Below are 9,345 nucleotides of genomic sequence, written 5' to 3' on the forward strand. Positions count from 1 at the left end.
TATTCGATATACAGGTCGCCATTTGCTATACACTTTGTTAAGAGTAAAGCATTTGGCTGTGGTTGCATTTGGGTTAATAGCAACTAGTTGGCACTTGTTGCAGTTGATATTTGTTTTTGAAAATTGAATTTCATTAAATTTTGGCAGCGGTTTCATTTGGTTTGAGCAAGGCCAGACTCTACAATTTCCGATTGTTATTAACTATGAGTATTGGTCATTTACGATTGGTTTCGCTCTATGACAGCCTCCAAAGCGATATCAATAACAATGAAATGATATCAGTTTGAATATTTTTACTTTGAGACAAAAAACCGGAAGAGTATTATATATAAATGGGAAGCTATTCGAGCCTAAATTGCTTTATGCTGATTTCTTAGCGAAATTTAATTTATTTTGATTCTAAAAATAATATATTTATTTTACAAATATATTTTGACTAATACAAATAAAATCAAATCTCCTACACTAAACAAAGTTCTTGTTGAGTTCTAATAAAGAAGTTTAAGAAATAGAATGTGTTTTCTAAGTTATGGCCTAAAGACATGGGGCATATTCAGGAATCTTTAATCTACGTAATCTTATTTGCAAATATCTTTTACTGGGGAAATATGATATCGCTGTAATACTGCGATCTTTTCGAGTATCCCCAACTGATGAAAACTCTTTCCGTACTTTGTATATGTTATATGTCTCTTCTTCTGGCATTTTTACTGCACCGTTGACTTTGACTTCATTCCCCTTCTGCTTCGCAATACTTAGTACATATCCCAGTTGTTGTTGTTGCGCGTCTATTGACCCCACTGTGATGGCAGCAAGGAGGGCGAAAGAGAGCTGCAAAGACGACGCTATTACGAGAGCAACAAGTATTCGTGGGTATTTTTAAGCATGTCGAACAAAAGCAAGTGAACAAAATACAGTGCGCTTCTCGTTCTTGTTCTTCTTCTCTTCCCACTGGGTTGTTGCCAAAAGAGGGCGGCTGCCACGCCCCCATAGATGTTAAAATGTTAATAAAGAACGAGTGTTCTTCGTTGTTCTTGGCTGTTAATTGTCAGATACAAAATACCGGCACTACAATGGGACCTATTCTTCTCTCAAATAATTATCAAAAACATATATTTAAAGAAAAGTCTCCTCTTTTAAGGTTTGTTACGAATCTGCTCAGCTATTTAGTCAATTAGACAGATAATAATAATTGACACAATTCGACAATAACGAGTCATAGGAATCCAAGTACCAACGTGACGTGATGCGGGACCGATTCCGTTTTAATTGCTGACAAAAACTCATGCAGATTCATTACGTCATTTGATTATGCCACTTTAATTAAATCATGGCTCTGACTTCATTCTGAGCCACACACACTTGGTTGCCACATATGGAAATAACAACGGTGAAAAGATTAATAAACTCAATACTGTGAAAAGATTGTTGACCTTATAACCTATACAAACTTTTTTTTATATAATTTATGAGCGCCTTGTTATGAATTAAACTAAAACTTGAGTTTGCTCTATATATTAAATTAGACAAGATGTGAATATAATTATATCGAAATAACCAACGTTACCACTCTTCTCTAAACCTAAATGCTGTTTTAATGATCAAATAATGATCAGTATTGAACTTCAAACTCTTGTTAATAACTTTGTAGCAGTAATGGATTATTTAATAGAATATTTTTAGGACAGACGGAGTCTAATGGAAGAAAATGATTTAAGAAATATTTAAAATTGTTGTATTCTAAAGTAATATAAACAGTTTTAATCGACATGTATTCTATTTAAACATTTCTCTAACTGCTCCTTATATAATATTATTTTTAATAAATTCGTGACAGTAATTGACAACAATAAATTGATGAAAACAAGAAGGAAAGAACGACTCAAGCTATTTTCAAAGCAAAACAATGCTAAAAAAAATATACCAAATAAATATACCGAAAAATAATAATATATACTGAAGGATATATTTGGTATACCGAAATAGTACTATATTTAAAATATACCATTATCTATCATATTGAAACGAATTATAACTTTGTGGCTCCAGCAAACGTATGTAACAGTAGAAAGAGTCTTCTCCGACACCATAAATTATATACATATGTTCATCTAGAACTCGGAGACTACAGGAGATAGAGCTATCATAAGATATAAAAACTATACTCTTCCATTTTGTAAATTATACAGTCTTTTCTATATTGTGATTTAAAGCTATTTTGATCGACATGTATTCCATTTAAAGATCAATTACACTTCAAATAACATGGTGATAGTAGTTGATATTTAAAATAAATATGTATAATAGACTAAAGAAAGAAAAATGAAATATTTCAATTTTCATCGATTCATTATTTATAAAAGTTGTGCGAATCATGATCCTATCTTTAAGATGCGTAATAAGACAGCAGTTCTCTAGTAACTCATTTTATTTACATGCGCATTCATAATGAGAATTAGTTTGCTTTCTATTAATAGGAATTGAGTAATGTGATAGTCAATATCGTCGATAGTCGATTTGTCTAACCGCAGTAGCCAATCAATATACTGCTTGCACTTGCCCGCATGAGGGCCAATAGCAATTATACGTATGTATTTATGTATATGCATGTGTATTAAAGTGTTTGCCCAATTTCGATTGCAAATCGAATATCAGTAATTTGCTTAATTGAGTTGCCAATAATAATTTCGGCAATACCTGAAGCTCAGACGTGAGGCGAATGTTGCTTTTTCTCAATGCTGTTGATTCATTCATTAAGCAGGGAAAACTCCATTGCCGTCTTATCACCAGCTTATCAGTCAAAAAGTCCAACAAAGATCCTCAACGAGTTCGAAGTGTACACTCGTTACAATCTATTAAGTCTGTTAATGAACTGGTCTCCCTTGATAGGTCAACAATTGACGGCAATTGTGATAGACAGACAGTGAATAGACTGAGTGTTGCGACACCTGATGATGTCATTTGAGCTATTAACATATTATTGCCGTATGGACATTGATAAGGTATTCGCAATGATTCGTCTTAGTTCTTATCGTCGAGTTCGCCTCTTTTTTCGAAGCTATCAAAATCGTAAAAGTAACAGCAAATTGCAGTTCAATTTAGATTTAAAAGCCAATAATTAGCGTCATGCAAAGTTTGTTTTTCCACGCAGTTGACCTTTAACTTTTGTATCGAAACGAAATCGAGGTCGCATCTACAGTAGTCACACGAACTGAATGTCGTTTCAAATATGAAAGTAATTACAAATATACAAAAAATCTAAATTACCCCTTACGAATGATTTCGTTATAATGTGTTGAATATAAACAGACAAACTTAGATATAATGGTCATTCTGTATATTATATTAATTTGTGTCAAAATCATTGTTTGTTAGCTGTCATGTGTCAGGGATATTTGGGGGAACTGAGTGTTTTGGTACTCTCATCATCATCATTAGCCAAGCCGGAAATGGCGCACATATGTGTGTGGAGTACGTGGCGTATGCGCAATACACAAGTTTACAAATGAATATTGCATTACGTATACGCACACACTTATCGTCCCCTGTTGCAATTTAAGCTCTTTTATAGGTGGGTTCAGCAGAGTTACGAGTTGTAAGAAAATTAAATGAAATTATGAACATTTTATAATGATGACCCTGTCTTTCTGTCCCCAAAAAGTTGTTCGACTTACACAATGATTTCAAGTCACAAATGTTTCTACTGTGCTGCAGTGCAATGGAAGCAAAGTTCAGCTGCAGATTCACACACACAACTTTCATTGCGCGGACCTTTCGACTTTGCACGCCAACTGAAACACGTTTTGCTGTTGTCTCTCAGAGAACAGAGAACAGTGTGGAGCCATTTACACTGGCTAACAACTCACTAGACAGCTAAATTGACCTCGGTTGACAGTTGTTTTTTGTCTAGTAAACTGTTTTCAAGCTATTTCAAAATTTCCATTTCCATAAGCTCTTTGAGAAAATCTGGTTTCCATAGAACTTAATTGAATTGCCCGTAGAAGTCGCAACGTCAAGGAGAGATTTATTTACAAGGTAAATTTGTCACATCAACATTTGGTAAAAAGTAACGAATGTTTGTAGATAATATGACACATGTTTTTACTCGAAAGAAATGAAATGACTATGCAACATGTAATATCTTTACTTATCAATAACAGCGCCAATAATAAAAATGCATGATAACAACCTATCAATATCTTAATGTCTAGTCATAAAGATTCAAATATATCTAGTTTGTTTGAAGGTGACTTGCCTTGAAAATGTTATCGACGTGTGGGCATAGAAATAATAATAAATTCATAAATTTTATGTTCACAATTGAAAATATTCCTTGCCAGGATATTTAACAGCTGTTATCCACTTATTTGGTCGGATAGTGTTATCGATTATAACAACTGGACGGTAGTCAACAGACGACGACAGACAACGCATAAATGGAACAGTTCAATCGAATCGATTAGAATCATTAAACGAGCGAGTCTGCGGACGAGACCTAGACACCAATTAAGCAATGTAAATCAGACGAAATACGAGTATAACAACTGAGGTTGGGCATTGCTTGCTTGCTAGCTGAAGGAAAGAAGGGTTGAGGATTGGGACTAACACACCCTCGCACATAGCTCCACATGGACATGCTTTGGAATTTGTTTTTATATTGATTTTTATTTTCGGCACAAGGCCCAAACAACGCCCCAAAGACGAGCCCTCGCGCCCCTCTCAACCCCCTCTCCCTCTCCAATGAAATACTTCCTTTCTTCCATCATCATCATCATCATCTATGAACAATATGTGTCTTTTGGTCTTTTGGGTGCGTTTTTATTGTCAATGTTTTATTTGCACATCGATTTGTTGCGCTGTTCAATATTTGTCTTGCAATATTTGAAGCTATTGCGACTGAGGTATTTGAACTCTTCATGTTTTGACCGTCGTGTCACGTTGCGTTGTCAGGGCAACATTTTGGACAACCTCGAGCCACCTCAGACACAATGAATAAATTAAAGTTGACCAGTCGCAGCATTTATTAAACATTAGTTCAATCGAAAACCTTCAGATTTCCCATCATTTAACAAGATCTCCATATCATAAACGCAGGCGAAGCAAAGAAAAGAGAATGAAAGAGAGAAAAAGAGAGCGACGCAAAAGCTTTGCTGAGTTTGGGGGTTGGACTTTTGAGTAAGGGTAACGGGTGGCATAAATCGTAATGGTAACTTCTGCTTTTAACTGCGCGCCATTTACAACTATGCATCAGCCCCAAATCCCCATTCGCCCCGCCACGCCTCGCCTCGCCTCGCCTCACTTTGCCTTCTCGCTCTTAAAACTCTTCAAGCCACTTTCGATGCCGTGACACACTTTTGCCTCTGTCAACTTATGGGGGTGTGCCATACCCTCAATGGAGCAAGAGGGAGAGGGAGAAGGAGAAGATGAGGAGAGTCTTGCTGACGTTCACACCCGCTGAGCGAGCTTTCCTTGCGTCGGTTTATCAGCGAGAAAACTGTTGTGCTGTCGACTGGAAAGCGGGGAGTGAGAACAGGCAGCTCCTGCAATCGCCTAATGCGACAACACAAACAGCCTGGACATGGAGAAAACAGTGCTCAACTGGCAGATACCCAGTAGTAGCAAATTCCGGTTATAATGAGATTCCACATATTGATATAAATACAATCTATAAATTATTTTGACTATTATACGATTAAAAGTAAAAAAATTAATGTTGTGTTTAACTTTCAAATTAAATATAATTTAAATATTGTCTATACAACATTTGTGCTTTAATTATCAAAAGTTCGGCACATAAAGTTTCTATCTTGCTCTATAAATATTTTAGACTTAACTAACATATACCCTGTAATATGTTTTGAATGCGCCTCTTTAATGAAATTCGGCTAATGAAGTGTTTAAAGTGAAAACAAATATATTAATAGGGAGTGGAGAGCTTCTGTTTGGGCTATCTCTCTTTATTATATCCGTTTAACCTATTTTCATGAGCGCAACACACACACAGACACACCCATGCACAGTGGCTGTAAATCCTCCAGAGTCTCGAGGGTTGCTTTACTACGTTTCTACGTTTCTTCATTTCTACGCCTAATTTACGAATACTCACCATTTCATAAAGAAGCGACGTCGTCATTTATGGTTGTTTTCGTTTTCGTTTTCGTTGTCGTTGTTATTCGTGTTTGCCGAAATTGTGTTGCATTGTTGTAGATGAAGACGTAGATTGTTCAGTTATTGTTGAGTTATACGCATTATAAAAAGTATACAATATGTATAAAAAACAAAGCACATTTGCAGTAACCGACAATTGTAATGGGCATTTATAAATAGAACAAAATCAGATATGTTATTCGTTATTGCTCTACAGCTAAGGTTTAAGTTCGCCACATTCTTGGTGGAGTTGCATACATGTACATTTGTATGTATGTATGTATGTATGTATGTGTGTGTATATGCTTCCGGAATCGGTTAGTGACATTAAAGCAACCACATTGTCGTAAATGTTGTGTGTGTGTGTTTATATGTATGTATATTTATATGTGTGCACGGAAATGTGTGTCAAACATTTTTTGAAGCCCAAGCAAAAATAAAAGCAATTGGTGACCAGTTGAGAGCAAGTACAGTAAAAACTCTGTTCAACGAATAGTCGAAATATTTATACTTTTAGCGTTTGCATTTAAATCATTTATTTTTATTATTACTAAGAACAACTACCAAATTAAAGGTGGACTATTAATTTTTGAGAATTAATATGAAATCAGCAGATATCAAAAGTATTTTATTATAAAAATTTATTTCAATTATTTATGATAAATAAATAAATAGAGAATAATAAAATAGATAGGCAACTAAATATTATAGTTTTTTTCTGTAATATAGTTTTAGTTTACTGTAAAAAATTGATAATATTTGCGACTATTTTACAATTAAATATGATTAAAGCCAAATTTTAGAGTAATGCAAATCTTATTTAGTTTTATTTGCATGAAATAATGTAATACAAGTTATGGCAATTTTAATCTGAAATTATTTAATTTTATTTTTGCGAAAAATAGACTTTGACAGTTCATATGAATGAGCTTTTACTGTAGCTTGAAACAAAAGTGAAATATTTAAATATTGCGAAAAATAAACGTTAACTCACACTTTTTGGTAGCTTTTTATTTGTTGAAGGCCACGCAAATAAATTTACAACAAATTTTTTACACGGGGTAAAAAAACACGAAACTTTGTAACTTTGAAAAATTGTCTAACTACTTTTTAAGATTCAACTTTAAAGCTAAAACCAAAACGTTGTCGCTTATTTTCGTATTATATAAAAATAACGTCGTTTAGTATTGCTTATAAACAAATTAGTTAAATGTATCCGTGTATTTCTTTGTTATTTTCTTTTATTTTTGAACGCACTTTTTGAGCAAGTTCATTTGTTGTTGTGGCGATAAATTATTGTTTTATTGAAATTTGTTGTTATTTCTTCAGTCGTTGACGATACGCGGGGAGGAAACTGAGACGTTGGCGATTTGGACGTGTGATGAATTTTACAAAAGTCGTAAAATTAACTAAAAGAGAGACAAACATGTATTTATTTCCAATGCAAGTTATTTCAAACAATTCAGCGGCTTTGTTTGCTGACATTGTTGACACACATATGTAAGTATTTGACGCATGTGTGTGAGTGTGTTTCAATGTCGCGCTGATAAACATTCAAAAGTTGTTGTGCTTCTTGAAATCGACAGCAGCAGACAGCAACACACACACACATGCTCAAGCTTACAAATATCTGTATGTATGAGTGAGTGTTTGTTTTGGCCGCCACGTTTGTAGGCTACATTTTAGGCACAGTTGGCCAACATCTGAATTGGTCTGCTTACTGCAGTGAGAACAGAACATACTATGTATGTTATGTATGTATGTGAGTGTGTGACCACATTATGTGCACACAGATCTCACATAGTTCGTGTATTTTGTCTTATTATATTCGATACACATTTGTACACAAATCCCAAGTATTGAGTACATAAATATACTATGGTCTATTCACATACATATTTATGTAGTATGTTTGCCAATTGTATTTTATTTTCGCAAAGCTTTCAAATTATTTTGATTCTCTACATATTTTTGCCGTTTGCTGCCAAATTTTAGCCGCAACTGATACACACACACACACACATGAGAGTCTTCGCATTGTTGTTGTTACTTCTGCTGCCTATTCTTTGCCTATTCTTTTGTTTTTCTTCGTTTTCGCTGTTTGATGTTCTTGCTACCCTATAAGCGCAAGCAAGCAGAAGGTTTGCCGATTGCCGCTATTTTATTGTGGTCCAAACAGAAACACGAATGCATACACATACACAGACATATTCACGTACACAAAACACATTCACATACACACTTGAGGCAACCGAGTCGCCAAAAAGTATGCACAATTCTTTAAGTTCTCTTATAAATTTTTTCTTTAATTTTAACACTTTATTTTTATATATTTTGTAAATAATAAAATTAAGCTAAAGAACTTTCGTCTTTGCCGCTCGTACCACCCGTTCGCGCTCAGCTGTCCAATAAGACTGACTGCCTATCTAACTGTCAAGTAGAGTTGGACCGATAAAATTGTAAGTCGATTGTAATCGACTATTTTTCCGGTTAAATTTTTTACAATCGATTTGAATTTTTCAAAAGCTATTTATTCTACAAGCTTAAATTATTCATTCCCGATTTTTTACATAGACAAAACTGTTGGGCCTTTATCAAGTTCTTATGGGATATTTTTAACACTTAATTCGGACGACGTTTCAACGGAGATGTTCTCAAATATACTGAATCTTAATGTCGACTGGTTACACTTAATTCCAATCAAATGAAAAAAGGGCGCGTTATTCAAATTGGTTAATATATCCGAGCTTTTCAAATATCAATGGAATTGATATTCTTACAATCCTTTCACAAACTATTTGACAAAAAATATAAATTTCAAGAATTTTTTTTAAATCAGAAATCGAAACAGCGATAAGTTGATGTAAGCAGTTTGAGGCATGCTGAAATCGTTGAAAACTATACAGTTTGAAAATATAATTGCATCCATACAAAAGCTTATTGCTACAAATTTAGCAGCCATGTTTGCTTTTTAAAATACTGGTTTCATTTCATGGGTGTTACATTTTGAAATTTATTACGCTCTGAATTGAATTTGGATTTTAAATAATCCACCAAATCTGCAAATCTTGACATCATGCTGTCTATAAAAAATATAAATTAAGACAACCACTGGGTATTCGTTTTTACATACAATCGCTTGTTTATTTCACTTTACGTTTTCTGAATATGCTTATACGCATTCAACTCCGTTCGATT

Source organism: Drosophila sulfurigaster, chromosome 3, assembly GCF_023558435.1.
Source record: "Drosophila sulfurigaster albostrigata strain 15112-1811.04 chromosome 3, ASM2355843v2, whole genome shotgun sequence".
In the NCBI taxonomy this organism is placed as follows: domain Eukaryota; kingdom Metazoa; phylum Arthropoda; class Insecta; order Diptera; family Drosophilidae; genus Drosophila; species Drosophila sulfurigaster.